The 7,640-nt window shown below is 44.7% G+C and overlaps 1 long non-coding RNA gene across 1 annotated transcript; it reads right to left on the bottom strand.

Annotated features, from left to right (window-relative positions):
- Positions 1-269: 269 nt before the first annotated feature.
- On the bottom strand, positions 270-6,949 carry LOC119856654. Its single transcript, XR_005293396.2, has 3 exons — positions 6,895-6,949; positions 5,207-5,286; positions 270-806 (listed from the first exon to the last, which is right to left on the bottom strand). It is a non-coding gene; the product is annotated as an uncharacterized LOC119856654 (long non-coding RNA).
- Between the last annotated feature and the right edge of the window lie 691 nt (positions 6,950-7,640).

The raw sequence follows: 7,640 nt of genomic DNA on the forward strand, positions 1-7,640 counted from the left end.
ATTTCCTTGCCAAGCAGTCACCACCTTTTCACATGTACTCAAAATGGCCCCTGTGAGCAGTGTGTGTAGTCTGGAAGGAAGGTCCATGGCCTTGGGAGATGGAGGGTCAGTTCCCTGTTCTGCCACAGACTGCCTGCCTGACCTTGGGTAAGCCTCTGTGCCTCAGTTCTCCATCTGTAAAATGGGCACCAGGGCACTGCTCAACCTCACGGGGATTGTGATCATAAATACATTAAAGACTCTGAGGTGCTCCAATGCTAAGGTGAGGGGGACTGTATAGGACTCCTTAGGAAGAAGCAATCATTAGTTGCATACCAGCGGTGGGTCATGACGTTTTTGACATGAGGCACAAATCACCAAATAGTTATTTCCACCCAGCCCATTGTATCATTTAATAGCTATTAAAATCTTACCTTATTTATAGTGAAGAAGCAGCAGGCAGACCCTGGAGCTGGAGCCACCAAGGCTGCTATATGGACCGGCGGCAGGGGGAGGGCACAACTCATGGCAACCCCGCGCTTGGTGGTAGCTCCTTGCACAAACACACCGGGCCCACCTGGGAGAGAGCAGGCCATGGAGGCATAGGACTCAGGCCTCATCGCCATGTGCTGCAGGCCAGGCTTAACTGCTACAATCCTGCCATGGCCTCACCAAGCCGTGGCTACAACTGCAACATCCTTATCAATGACTTCTGGGCGTGGTCAATTGCCATGGTAGCAAGGCAGCTTCGTGAGGCAGTATTAGCTATTCAAGATCTGAGCCTCGGGCAGCACTACATTCATCGACCCCTCTGGTGTTGTGTCTCACTACCGGGGAGAGAGAGTTGTGACATTTAAAGCAAATCACTATTTGTCCTTAAATCTGGGGACATTTACCAATTAAATAAAAAAGAAGAATGGATTTTGCAACTTTGGGGAATTCTTAGGCTGTGCCCAACTTGCCTGGGCTGACAAGCCGCCGCTCTTCCATACTAACTTGTACAGTGCTTCACTGTACCGTTGTCAGAAATGGACTCCCTGAGCCACATCCACAGATGGGGTAAATCACTGTAGTTCTGTCGACTCCATTGAAGTCAATGGAGCTATGGCAATGGCTGGGATGGTTTAGTTGGGGATTGGTCCTGCTTTGAGCAGGGGGTTGGACTAGATGACCTCCTGAGGTCCCTTCCAACCCTGATATTCTATGAATTTACCCTAACCAGGGAACTGGACCTACAAGGCCAATTATGCCCCCATGGAAGTCACTGCTAAAGCTGCCATTTATTTCACTGCATACGGGATCGTGCCCAATGCAAAAAAACCACCGATTTAGGCATGAAAATACACCACCTCATAATTTATATTAACTGGCTCCCTTGTTGGCTGGCTCAATGAAAGGTGGAGGTCTCTGACTTCAGCAAAAGGACAGGAACTGAATGAGCGTGGAGACCAATGGAGGAGCACCTAAGAAGTCAATATTCATGCACATTCTAGGAGTGGCGCCACTGCCTGTGCTGTGCCTGGTCTGTGGATAAACTGGGGGATTTCAAGGTCTGTTCCTGTCCATCCAGCACCTTCCCTGGGCACTAAATTCCCTGAAAACACCACCTAGAATTTGTTTGGGGGGTCAGGGGTGCCAGAAGAGGTGGGGACCCAGGGGCCATGGCCCCATCACTTTTATGCCCTCCCACTTTTTATCGGCCGCAAGGGGGAGCAATGGGGGGGGCAGAGAGGAGCGAGCGGGGATGGGATTTTGCGGGAAGGGCAGCACAAGGGCAGGAGCTCAGGGAGAAGGGGTGTTGTGAGGGTGGGGCTTGGGGAGAAAGGATGGCATGGGGGCTGGGCCTCAGGGAGAAGGGGCAGTGCAGGGGGTGGGGCCATGGTTTGGGCTCTGCCCCTTCCCCATCCCACTTTTAGGGAGCTTCCACCACTCCATGGGGTGGGGGCGGTAATGTTAAGAAATGTTGTTGTGATTAAAGCACAGAAGTCCGGTAAGCTTTGATCTGTTCCTTGAATTTGCTGTGCAACTTTGGGCAGCTCACTGAATCACTATATGCCTCAGTTTCTCCAGCTGTAAAATGGGGAAGATGCTTATCTAGTTTTGTAAAGCGCTATGACAGCTATGGTTCAAAGTGTTCTATGCATGCCAATGAGCAACTATTTCATTAAAGCTCTTGGAGTGTCCCAGAAGCAAGACACTCTATATAAGTGGACAGCCCTGTCCACTGACCAGCTGGGTGACCCTGGACAAGTCATGTCAACTCTCTGCACTGGTTTCCCCTCCACCTTTTGTCTCTTGGACTGAAAGTTATCTGGAGAAGAGATGTGTTTGTACAGCTCCTAGTAACATGAGACTGATCTCAGCTAGGATCTCTAGGCCCTACTATAATACAAATAATCATTTTTAAATATTGAATATTAAATATCACAGTGAATGTCTCTTTAATGTTGGTCTTAGGAAATGTTACAATGTGATTCTGAGTCCATTTTTCCAGTGTTCTGTTCATGAAAGAGTTTTTACAAGGCTCTCAGGTCTTTTGGAACTATCAGTAGCACTTAGAACAAGTCTTGCCCTCACCACACGTTCTGCGCCACATGCTGCTGCCTAAATAAAATAACCTCCCTCCGTTGTCTGCAGCCTGATAACTGCAGTTCATCTCACCGATCAATGATCATATGAAATTATTCCACTCCCAACTCTCCCCAGATTTTATGATACAGCCCAAATGAACACATTCTCGATTGGTTTTCCCAACACAGAGTAGCCAGCTGTGCTGTGGAAACAGGTGTAATTGCATTTGTTGCATTACCCAATCATACTCCCACATCCTGCTGAAAGTGAGCCATTTTCAGAATTTATAAACAGATAGGTAATCTCTTCTGCTTGCCCTTAAAAATCATTTTGCCATTGGAGCACATTGTGCAGATTAGCAGATACCGGGAGATTGTCTTCGGCAAAACAGTAAAAAGCTTTAAGTGCCCTAGATTGTTTTTTGATTGACTTTTTGAGGAACAGTTTCAGAGTAGCAGCCATGTTAGTCTGTATTCGCAAAAAGAAAAGGAGTACTTGTGGCACCTTAGAGACTAACAAATTTATTAGAGCATAAGCTTTCGTGAGCTCCGATGAAGTGAGCTGTAGCTCACGAAAGCTTATGCTCTAATAAATTTGTTAGTCTCTAAGGTGCCACAAGTACTCCTTTTCTTTTTGAGGAACAGTATATCAGAAGAATCCAGTAACTTCTCCCTGTGGTATTTTAAATGGATATAATGGTCAGAACTGACAGACAGTAATGAGCCTAGGAGACGGGCAACTGAATGTTGTTTCATTTCCACTGGTGAAGAGGTCTCAGCAAGTTTAAGACAACACACAAATATTCAGTGTCAAGATTTTCCTTCCATTCATGCTAAAGCCTGTGTGGTCTGATCTTTTCCTCGGTTTAAAATTTAGGACAACCATCTTAAATGTCACTGGTCAAATAATGTAAATAAAAAGTGACTTCCTATTAGGAATGACCTGGTGAGATCCTCTCATACGCCCCACCTCCTGGAATCTAATCACTTTCACATAAAACATTTCAGCTGAAAACTTGAAGTAGCTGGTTTGTACTTGGGGATTCCAGCCTGGCCTGAAGTAGAGTGGGGAGAATGAATCCCCTTCCCATCGTACATTAGACAGACATGCAGCCACCCTGGTTTTTTCTTTCAAGTTGTGAGAATAGAATGCGAGTTTCTTAGACCATGTGGCTTACTTACCATGACAGATTCTCAGCACCAAACCTTGGAAGGCTACTCCTGGGCTTTGCATCCTTCTCAGCATCAGAAGGAAAAGAAAAGAAACCCGCACTGGTGCTGGAAAGTGTAATTTCCAGCTCAAGTGGATATACCCACACTTGCATCTTGAATGGGATCATAATCAGGGTGGCTAGCCCATCCCACTGCTTGCACTGCCACAGCTACACTTCTTTTTTTTTTAGCACTCTAGCTCAATCAGAGCTAGCGTTGGTATGTCTACCATACCAACTCCAATGTATACGCACCCTTAGCCTAGTTCCGGCTGGTCCCAAGTCCCCATTAGAACCACCACTACATACCAGCTAAACTGGTGTGGTATATGGGCCCTTAGGTTGCCCTGTTAGCACACTGCAGTATGTATAACACAGCAAATGATATGGGAGACAGGCTTCAAACAAGGCCTAGATCACCTGCCACTTTCCTGGGTGCTTGGGCAGGAGCTGGAGAGTGAGATATTACCCACTTTCTGAAAAAGGGACTTTATCCATTCATCTCTGCTCTTGGTTGAGAGCTGAGGACTCCACTCAGCCTTTGTGGTGGTGAGTAGAAGGCTTTGGGAGCCTTCTTCAGCTCATACAGAGTCAGAAGCAGTTTTGGTGGCTTCCTCTCTCCTCTCCCAGTTGGTCACATAGCAGGAAAGGTATGGAATTTTTTGGATACCTTTCTACAGCTGTGAGTGTCAGCAAGCTTGGCTTCACCCCGGCTCAAAGACATGTCCTGCCCCACCCAGTCTCAGTCAAGGGGGTTTATTTCTTTAACAGAGATTATCAAACAGAAAACAGTCTTAACTCCATCCTATCCTTGGTCCCAGGGCCATTTCCCCTGGGGTCTCTGGCACTTCAGCTCCTGGCTGTTTCTGCCTCAGTTGGCTCTGCTCCCTTTCTAGGCTGCTTTCCAGAGCCCCTGACCCCTTGATCCAGGGATCCACTACAGGAGCTAGCTCCACCCCAATGGGGCTTTCCTTCTCCAGGGCTCAACCTGCCCAGTCCTTTCTCTTCAGCTGCCTCCTAGCAGCCCTTAATAGGCCCAGATATAGCACAACCCTCTTTAATTAGCTGGACTGGGCTCGGCTGTTCCGGTCCAGGGGAGCTGGGCTTAGTCTATCCACAGGGACCAGTTACCCTGTAACAAGCTCCTATGTGAGCAAGAGAGAACCCAGTGCTCCAAAATGCTGCCCCTTCTTTTATGCTGAATTCAGACTGATGCCTTGAGAAGAAAGAACTGAGCTCTGACCCTACTATTGAGACAGACTGACCCACAGCATGAGCTGCTGCTCCCATGCCACAAGAAGTGGATCCACACAGTCCAGTGCCCTGTGTTCCAAATTCACTAGGTCCTGTCCAAACTCATGTCCTAGATCCTGGTACTGTCAGGATGCTCTCTTGATCCACTACTGCAACCCACCTACCCACACCACAAACACAGACTTGACGCACCTGGTACCCAAAGCAGACTGCGACAGTATCAGTGAGGAATTTTCACTGCTGGAAGTGTGTTTCCACCATGTGGGGAACCTCTGAGGAAGAGAAGGCGGTTAGTGTGATTTTCACCACAGCTGACAGAGCCAGAAACCTTCACAAGAGCAGTTAGAAGCAACTTCCCTGACAGCACATATGCACCAAATTCATTCTACCAAAGAACAGATCCTTGTGAACAGGGGGCATAAGAGAACAACAGTGACTTGTGACAGAAAAAAGTGATGTTTGGGAACCATCTTTTAGCTCTAACACATGTTTCCTTGAAAGGGATAACATGTTGGTTTCCCTCCATACAGGCAAGAAGGACTCATGTTTTGGCACAGTTGGACCATAGCCAGGGTACACAGCTGATTAATGTATGCTGGGCCGCAGGCTGGAGTCAAACACAGCTGCACCCAGGGGCAGATTCTCAGAGATGCTGGGCTCCTGCAACTCCAATTTGTTTCGAGTGCTCAGTCCTTCTGAAAATCAGGCTTCAGATGTCCATGGCCTTACCTACAGTTAGACTCAAACCCAGTTTGCTTAACCTAGAATATTTAGAAATGCAGCATTAAACGGGTTCAGTTTAACTTTGTTTAGACATGGTGTGGATGGCCAGTGTGGACACTGGCCTGGAATACTGGGGATAGGGTGACCAGATGTCCCGATTTTATAGGGACAGTCCCGATTTTTGGGTCTTTTTCTTATATAGGCTCCTATTACCCCCCACCCACAGTCCCGATTTTTCACATTTGTTGTCTGGTCACCCTAATTGGGGACCTGGCCTGGAACAACTTTTATTCGTTTAGATTTATTTCATAAGCAGGCACCTATACAAAGATTCTAGGTGCCCTGACACTTAATTATACCTACTGATGAAAAGCACTAAATAAGAGCAAGATATTATCATTATTATATCAACATAATCATACCACGAGCAGCATCAAAAAAGCACAAATTCAGACAGGGAAAAATAAAGCTCAGCCAGCCAGTTCCAAAAAGCTCCTTTCCAACCCCATCTTTCCATCATTTCGAGAACATATCCCCTTCCCCACATCATTCTGGGAATATACATGGTTTATAACATCATTTTACCATGATTCCTGTCCACAGCAGCTGGCCCAGCTAGGTTAACACTATTAGCCTGAATTGAACTGATGTTAAACCATGTTAGACAAATTCTTGCACAATGTAGACCTACCCAATACACAGTAACCAACATGCTTCAGCTTTGGTGTAGAAAATAAATAAATATCATCTAGCACTTATGAAGTGCTTTTCATCTTCAAAGTACTTTCCAATCAGTAGCTAATTAATTCTCAATGCCCCATGTGAGGTAAATCTATATGTATTATGCATTAACATATATACATTATGCTTGATCTTTTTCTAAGAAGTCCCCCTAGTCCAGAAAATTCACATAGAAAACAGCACAGGGAAAAAACAATCCCATCTTTGAAATCTGAGAAGATTTTCATTTGTATGTCACATTTAAAGTCTTTGGCAATTCTTCTTTGGAAGTTCTATCCCACTGAGGGATTGGCTTTCCTCAATTTATATTTAATAAGTGTACCACCAAAAATATTTAATGCATACCATATAACATGAGTAGAATCACACTAAATAATATCCTAGGACTTTAAACATGAATAACTCATTTTAATTACCTCTTTTGAATTGCATAGTATACAGAAACTGCTTTGGGTGTTGTCAATGGTGAAACTGTGTATGAAATAAATAAATACATAAATAAATAATACATACATAAATAAATATTTGTGAAATAAAACCAAAACATTTTTGGGAAAAGAATTGCCCATCTAAATGCATGTCTATATTTTTTGGGAAACCGTAAATATTGTTGTAGTAAGCTTTTGTATTATATAATGTGTACACTACAGTATGGCAATACGACAGTTTTATTTCTGGGAAATTGCCATATCAACCCAACAAGATTATTGGAGACAAAAATGACATTTAGAGCTTTCAAAGTAGCATCCCTCTTGGTTTTTATTCAGAGAAAGTTAAGTCCTCACAGCCCATTTTGGGACCTTTACAGCTTGGTTTTCACTGGAGGATTTGGTAACCGGTTATTTTTTTCCCTATCAGAAAAATCTGATGGTTGCCTTTTTTATTAAGTTCTGAAATCTTTGGGACCAATCCTGATCTCTTTACTATCTTGAGTATCTCACTGGCTTCTGTAGGGTACTCCAGTATAGCACATAGATTGAGACCCAATTCAGGAAAGAACTTAAGCGTGTGCTTAATATTTAATTGCATGTTTAAGTCCCACTGAAATCAATAGGACATAATGGTATTCTTAAATGTAAGCATGTGCTTAAGTTCTGTCCGAATTAAGAATTGACTTAAGAACCTGCATAGGTTTCTTGAATCAGAGTCTTCACCCTTCATT

The sequence above is a fragment of the Dermochelys coriacea genome, chromosome 6, assembly GCF_009764565.3.
Source record: "Dermochelys coriacea isolate rDerCor1 chromosome 6, rDerCor1.pri.v4, whole genome shotgun sequence".
Lineage (NCBI taxonomy): Eukaryota > Metazoa > Chordata > Testudines > Dermochelyidae > Dermochelys > Dermochelys coriacea.